Source organism: Diadema setosum, chromosome 16, assembly GCF_964275005.1.
Source record: "Diadema setosum chromosome 16, eeDiaSeto1, whole genome shotgun sequence".
Classification (NCBI taxonomy): Eukaryota; Metazoa; Echinodermata; class Echinoidea; order Diadematoida; family Diadematidae; genus Diadema; species Diadema setosum.
In genome coordinates this window covers 1,487,264-1,494,492 of record NC_092700.1, presented here as the reverse complement: position 1 = coordinate 1,494,492, position 7,229 = coordinate 1,487,264, and the positions used below count along the sequence as shown (strand labels likewise).

General features: G+C 40.3%; 1 pseudogene; it reads right to left on the bottom strand.

The window, feature by feature from the left end:
- Positions 1 to 215: 215 nt before the first annotated feature.
- Positions 216 to 2,034, bottom strand: LOC140239996 (uncharacterized; annotated as a pseudogene).
- Between the last annotated feature and the right edge of the window lie 5,195 nt (positions 2,035 to 7,229).

The following is a 7,229-nucleotide window of genomic DNA, read 5'->3' as shown; positions in this document are numbered from 1 at the left end:
TATTACATCCTCATGTTTAGAATCACTTTGAAATCTCTGTGTACTATTTGCATCTGTACTCGGCACCACAGAAACATGTGGGTGTCATATGAATCAGGGCAAGAAACATTTCAAGGGAAGGAGATGGGTTGCTATGTAAAACCAAAAAAAAAAAAAAAGATTTGTCACTCAAGAATACTTGTCACTGCGTTGCATCACTTACATTTATTGTTTGATCATATCTAAATGTGTAACATGTGAGAAAGCCATTACATACACTGTAACTATAAATAATGCTCCACAAATCTACATTTTCATGGTCAGCAACTTTCACCTCATTTTGAAAGAGCAGGGAACATACCGACACTGGGTAAAAAAGTACAATGTACAAGCATTTCATGAGAACACAAAACTTGTCATTTCCCCACTTCAAAATGTCATAGGAAAATAGGAAATGGATATGAATAGAAACAAGCTACATTAGTGGCAAAAATATGATTTACAGCTTCATGACCTATCACTCTCATTAGGCATTTCCCTTCTCTATTTACAATTTATGCACGTTCAGTCTACCGGTATATGCTCTGCTTGAGTAGCATAAACATACTAGTATTGAATTATGATTACAACAGATTAGGACAAGATAAATACTATGTATAATAACCACATGCAGGAGATGTAAATCAAAGCTACAAGAAAAGAAACAAATGTGGCACTATATTTGAACACATTAAAATTTGTATCACTGCAATACTCTCAAACTCAATAATTTGTTCTAAAGATAGATAGTAAGATACTAAGTAAAACAGAATACATGACAAGCATCCAGAGTCTTGTAGAAATGGTTTCTGAACTTGATTTCTGGATTCTACTCAGAGGTGTAGCCATGGGTAATACAGTGCAACATACAAGAAAAATAATCCCAATCCCAGTCCCTCAAATGTCACACTTGAAGATCCAAGAAACAAATTTTATATGTCCTCGAATCCCCTGTACACCTCGGATGGATAAGAGTAGGGGATGGTTGTGACGGCACATGAAGGAAGGCGAACACGAACCCTCCTGCCCAGAAAACCCCAACACCACTGAGCCAGCTGGCGGTATGCAATGTGCCTTGATCGCCTGCAAAAAAAAAGAGGAAATACAAGAAAGACAAGGGGGTTAGCAAGCATGTTAATACACTTGCATATTATGTCAATACTTGAATGCATAGGCATAGAATTGTTTTTCCCCCCCTTTTGATTTGTTCATGAATACATTATTCTCTTTAAACATCACAGGATTTGATGTCATAGCATTGTACATGTAATTACCGAAAAGGCCTGAGGCTATAACATAGCTAGACAGAGACAGAGAAGATCCCCCCCCCCCCGCAAAAAAAACAAGAAGAAAAAAAAAACAATAATAATAATAATAAAAATGAACAGGTCCTAAGGAGGACCATGGAACCATGAAAATTACTTTGTTATACTATGGTACAAAAACACAAATTTTCATATAAAGAGCTGGGACCTGCAAAATGTTTAGATACATGTAACACATTGTATTAGCACTTTGTTATTTTTTTTTCCAACTAAACGAAGTTCCACTGTACAACCTTATAACATGGTTTATGAATTATACTCTTACTTATCAGCAGTTATTTGCTATGAAAAATGTAACTAAAAGTGTTCATTGTTGTTTCGAACTACTTCCAATTTGGGGACATGTCAATAACATTTTTTATTTTACTGATGATACATAACTTTGTTATAGTGTAAACCATTCTCACAAATTTGATAAACTTCTAAAGTTCAATGGCGTGCATGTAGTAGCACATTTGCACTAGTATAGGTACTCACTCATTCTCAGTTACATCCTTCCGGTGGTGACCCTCATACTGCTGTACATACTGAAAATACGCCGTCTCCAGTACCCACTTGTCTAGACATACTGGCTGGAATCCTGGGTGCTCCGTGATGCAATTCAGGTCCTCCTCACCGTCAGTGTAGTCATTCATCTTCCTCACCAGTACAGGAATTCTTTGCAGCATATGGACTCCCTCACTGACTGCATTGGGATACACCCACAACTGCATGAACACCTGTATTATCAAAATAGAAAGCATGAACATAAAGTGATGCTAAAAGAGGTTGTTTATATGTACGAGTTACTTCTGCAACAGTGAATTGTCTGCACACATTAATACATGAAATAGCCATGCGAGCATGTACATAACATACATGCAGCATACATGTACTATTCACATCCAACATTGGGCTGCCATCTAGAAGTTGAGATGACCTCCGCAAGATGTTGTGTTATACACGCAAAATATCTACAAAATGAGTCTATCACTATACATATACCAGAGGCGTCTCCCATAAAAACACCCCATTGTTTGTGAACGTTGGCTTGCCACCCCATGGCAATGCTCACCTGCTATATGCACATGTACTGTACTAAGTTTGTGGTAATCATCCACTTTAGTGGAATGTATATTTTTTGGTTGCCTGGCTTATTTCAGTTGAGGGTTTATTCCCTTCAAGTTTACCCAAGAGCTAAGGCTAAATATAACAACCAAATACAATGTATATCCCACTAGTGAATGATTGCCATAATCTCTATGCAGTAAATAGCAGTTATTGGCACTATCATAAAATATAGTAGCTTTGTCACTCCAATGCTGTGTATTTTCTGCTGTAGTGGCAATATTTATACATGATCCAGTGATTTGGAGACTCTACTTCATACTTTTACGAGAAGATAATCATACAAAAGTTACTTAGGAAGAAATTAGAGTCTACAGCTATATGGCTATAGCGTAGCCGTAGGTCTATCACAAGTACATTATACCTGGTAGACCTCTACTAGTAATAGGCCCAGGCAACTGTTCTTCTTTGTGTCACCAGCAGCCCACTTCCGAAGCTTCTTTCACTTTTGTTCTGAATAATATCTCACTTTATACTATAAAGTATAATGTACAAAATAAGACTTCGGTAACTGATGTTAGGCCCTAAGTTGTCCTTTTTCAAAACATAATTTCAAACTTTCAAAGTATATGTAACAAACGTTAGACTATGGATCAACAAATGAGCATAATACATTTGAAACTATGACTGGTAATAAGAAGTACAAGTTAACTTTAATTTACCAGTTTATTTCCCAGTCTCACTGTACTGCTCCTGCAGCGGCAGGCGCAGGTGCGTCGCCGTCAAGATCAGCGGCACGAGCTTCAGCATCTTCCCCGAGCCCGCCCGCAGGAGCGTCCACCGACTCGGCCTCAGCCTGACATGGGCCTCCACCTCTGCAAGCGGCTCAAACAAATAGATCTAGGGCCGCTGGCTCGTCTCCACTGTCGTCATCTGATTCCTCCATCTCAGATTCGGGTTCAGACCACCAAATCCGACTCAAGCCCCAGATCCATTGTCAAGAAGCAGCGTTTTCTCAAATTTTCAGAGCTACAAATTCAGTCCGAACGCAGACGCTAACACTTCACTGTAACACGTTAGTGAATCCAACAACGCCAGTCGCGCTAGTCAGTCGTATATTGATCAAACTATTGTGTACGCAAGACAATGCTCGTGTTAGCAAGTGCCCGAGTATTAGAGCGGAGAAATAAAACGCCTGTATTGACGTCTACGTATGCAACACATTTTCGCACTAACAGGTTCGGGAAGAATAAAATAACGTTGACTATAAATAAGATAAACTGGGTAAAATATGGGCCCAAATCAAATTACATCGTATGTGTATGTAGAGTAATGTTCAAATTCCTTAAACATGGGCATTTCCCCTCAGTTTACAATTTCAATACTTCATAATCGTGCTTTCAAAAGAGGGCAAAATTATCGCTCACACGTATTTTTTTAACACGCAGTGCAAGGCAGATATGCGAGCTCCTTCGAAGGCGAGCTGGCTCGTATATTCTGGTTGTGACGTATACACACATCTGTCAATCACCCGCCGCTGAGCCGGATTTTTTTAGGGGCGTTCCCGATAGACTTCGGTTTTGGCATTTTTTCGTGAAAATGAATCATAATTTTGAAAATCCAATGACGGATTCGAACTCAGACGTACACAATACGTGTAATTAGCCTTTGTTTACATGTTAAAATAGTATACCTTTAATCATACATCCCTGGTAAGGTAAAACCATGAAAGTATAGAGCAGTTGTCACTACATGTACTTGAAGGTTTGTGATAGGTAAGTAGGCCCTATATAGGCCTTTAGCAATAGCAAAGGTACAGCATATCTATTTACATCCTTATTGTCACAAAGAAAAAAAAAAAGAAAATGCATACAAGGAGAAAATGAAATGGAGCAAGAGGGTTCAAAAAAGTTAGAAAGCAAAAAGAAAACAAAATCCAAACTTATCATAGAACAATCCAGCTTGGGATGTTTCGAATGTGGGACATGGTCGAAATTCGGTGGTTATAAAGAGAAATTTCGCTTGGGTTCTTAATTGCCAAAACTTTTGTTAAGCAGATGGTGAGTGAGAAAACGTGGTAGGTTAGAGAGTGTATGGAGTGTTTTTAAAGTTAATGGCAACTTAATATCATGATATGCCACTCAGGTTTCCCTGCACAGCTACTTGATTATCTAATATTTTCACAATCCACTCAAAATTATGATCGAAATGTTTCGAAAAGTTGATATTGTTCTTTTTTTTTTAATTTTTAATGGCCGCATTAAAAAGTCTCCAAAGATGAGTACTTTCATTAGAAAGTTGAGCAATACTGTAGACACACACAGTATACCATGATTTTTAATGTTTGTGAAGCAAGCCCTAGAATGACGAAAGACGTTTAGTTCCCGTTCCAGATTGACACATCGTACATCCGCTCGCGAGAAGTTGAGCAGCTAAATCGGTGGAATCGAGATCGCGGTCGGGTCGTGTCGTGTGTGCACTGTGTGTGCACTGTGTACAATGGGGTAGTGCAGTCAGTGTGGCCTGGGATGGGGATCCGGACGACGTGATTTATTGAGGCTCCGCGTAGCTCGTAGTAGCACTGCTAGCTCGTGGTTCTTGAAAAGTCGCGAGACCTTTTACGTATGATACGTGGATTGTTGCTGAAGTTGCAGACACTACCTAGAAAACTGCTACCGCTGTTAGATAGACCTTTAGAGTTTGAGCTTGCTATGACTTTATCCTGTTGTTGAAACATATGAACTATCGAGACAGATTCGTCGCAGCAGGGCTGGAGTCAGGAGAAATCACGGGACGGGAGGCTGCTGAATGCTGTCAGGATTTGATGCATGCACTGCGTTGATTAAATGATTGACGCGCATCTTGTGTTGGTGTTGTGTACGTGTTGTGCTAGCCCGACCAGACACTGTTACGCTATGCGAAAACAGCGTCTGACACGCACGGCATGCAGCCTCGAAGTGAGGAACCTCAACACAACTACAAAACTTAGGAACATGTATACTTTTCTCCTTTAAACAGAATACTTTACTCACGTTAAATGCTACAGAAGAATAGTTCGCCACACTGGGTCCATGGAGACCACTTGCGATAAGTCCGTGGAACAAATAAATGACACTTTCTGGCGCAATTCCTGACCGCCGGGCTTCGTCGTTGCAGGATTCAAAATGGCGCCTTGACTTATGCGCATGCGTGACCGGATGTGCTCCAGAGCGAGCGCGTGTGCGTTGAAAGTGTCGAACAAACCTTGGCGTCTGCGACACAATACCCCAGTACAGTTTATAGCTGTATACTAGTACCTTATACTAGTAACCGTGCGTACGCTGCTTGAAAGGGCATTCACATCACGTGACCACCCGATATCTGAGCTTGGCCTGGCGTGAAAGATTGTGTACGGTGTGGACATGCTGGATATGATGATCAATTTCGGTAAGTTTCATTACGTACATTTGAATATATATAGCATCAGATGTAGAGTAAATATTGAAGAGTATACTCGATGAGTTTGAGGTGACAAAAATGATCGTAAGTATCAAAAGTCAAAGCTATCGTGTACGATTACGTCGCCTCTCCTAGTGATTGGTGGTCGCGCGCGTACAGCCCTGTCGCGACGTACCATGTACAGCGACTGGGCTGTGTATAGTTAGTGTTGTGCAAGTGTGAGCGCACAGCTACTACAGTGGACGGGTTAGTAAAATTTATATATGAGAAGTTTGGCTCCAGCTGAAATCCATCAATGGAATCGTGTTTATTATTTTATGGCAAAAATATTGTAGTTCCCTTATTAGCCACTCATGACTAGCGTTTCTTGCATTTGCTTAGTGTTGCATATGGTTGAAATACAACACTCGTCTAGCGCCTCATCTCACCTAGCTGTGGGAAACGTATGCGATGAATAGGATTTGTTTGTGTGGTCCCATGCACAAGGGTGCATGTGACACTGGACATTCCTTGGCAACTTGGGTAATGACAATGCCAATGTATTCATGCATTCTTGACCCGGGGTTCTCGACTGAAATATGAGTCATGACAGGATTTACTCAGGATTTATTCCTCAGCAGGATCTCATCAAAATCTCATACAGGAGTCGGACATCGCTGTGTGCTGTACAACATCCCGCAACACCGTAGCGTAGCTACAAGTACTGTCCAAGACCAAACTAAAGTCAAGATGTAGCCCGACCAGACGGGATGTGACAACACCCACTCATTGTTGACAGGGACGGGGGGGGGGCTGGGCTGGCTCTTAGTGTTGCGTTAGTGTTGCATGTAAAAATGGTGCTGCTACTGACACTGGCCCAAATTCACGAAGGTGGTACATTCAATTGAAACCATGGTTCAAACCATACCCCATGGAAAAAGACTTTAGTTTTTTATGGGGCGCCAAGTGTCGCATGGCCTATTTCGTTACGAAATCAGTATTAATTTCGTCCACGAAATGACCATTTTGTCAATAAAAGTACCATTTCGTTACGAAATGTAACATTCCGTTACGGAATGACAATTTTGTTAACAAAATGGTCATTTTTTTCAATGATTTACAATCTATGTAAACTAAAAACCAAAAATAATGACTCATGGAATTTACTTAGGAATCTCAGGATGTTATACAATATAATGTAGTCCATGCACAACTTGTCTTTTAGCATTTTAGCAGTGTGGGTATCGTTAATGCTTAAATTGCTTTTAAAGATCTACATAACATGTACATGTGTACTGTATCAATGATAATAATATACAAATGATTTACAGGATAGAGTGCGTTAGTGGAGGCGTAGCGCACTCGAGGGTATTTACAAATTTTGTGAAACATGCACGAGGCAAAGCCGAGTACATGTTGCAC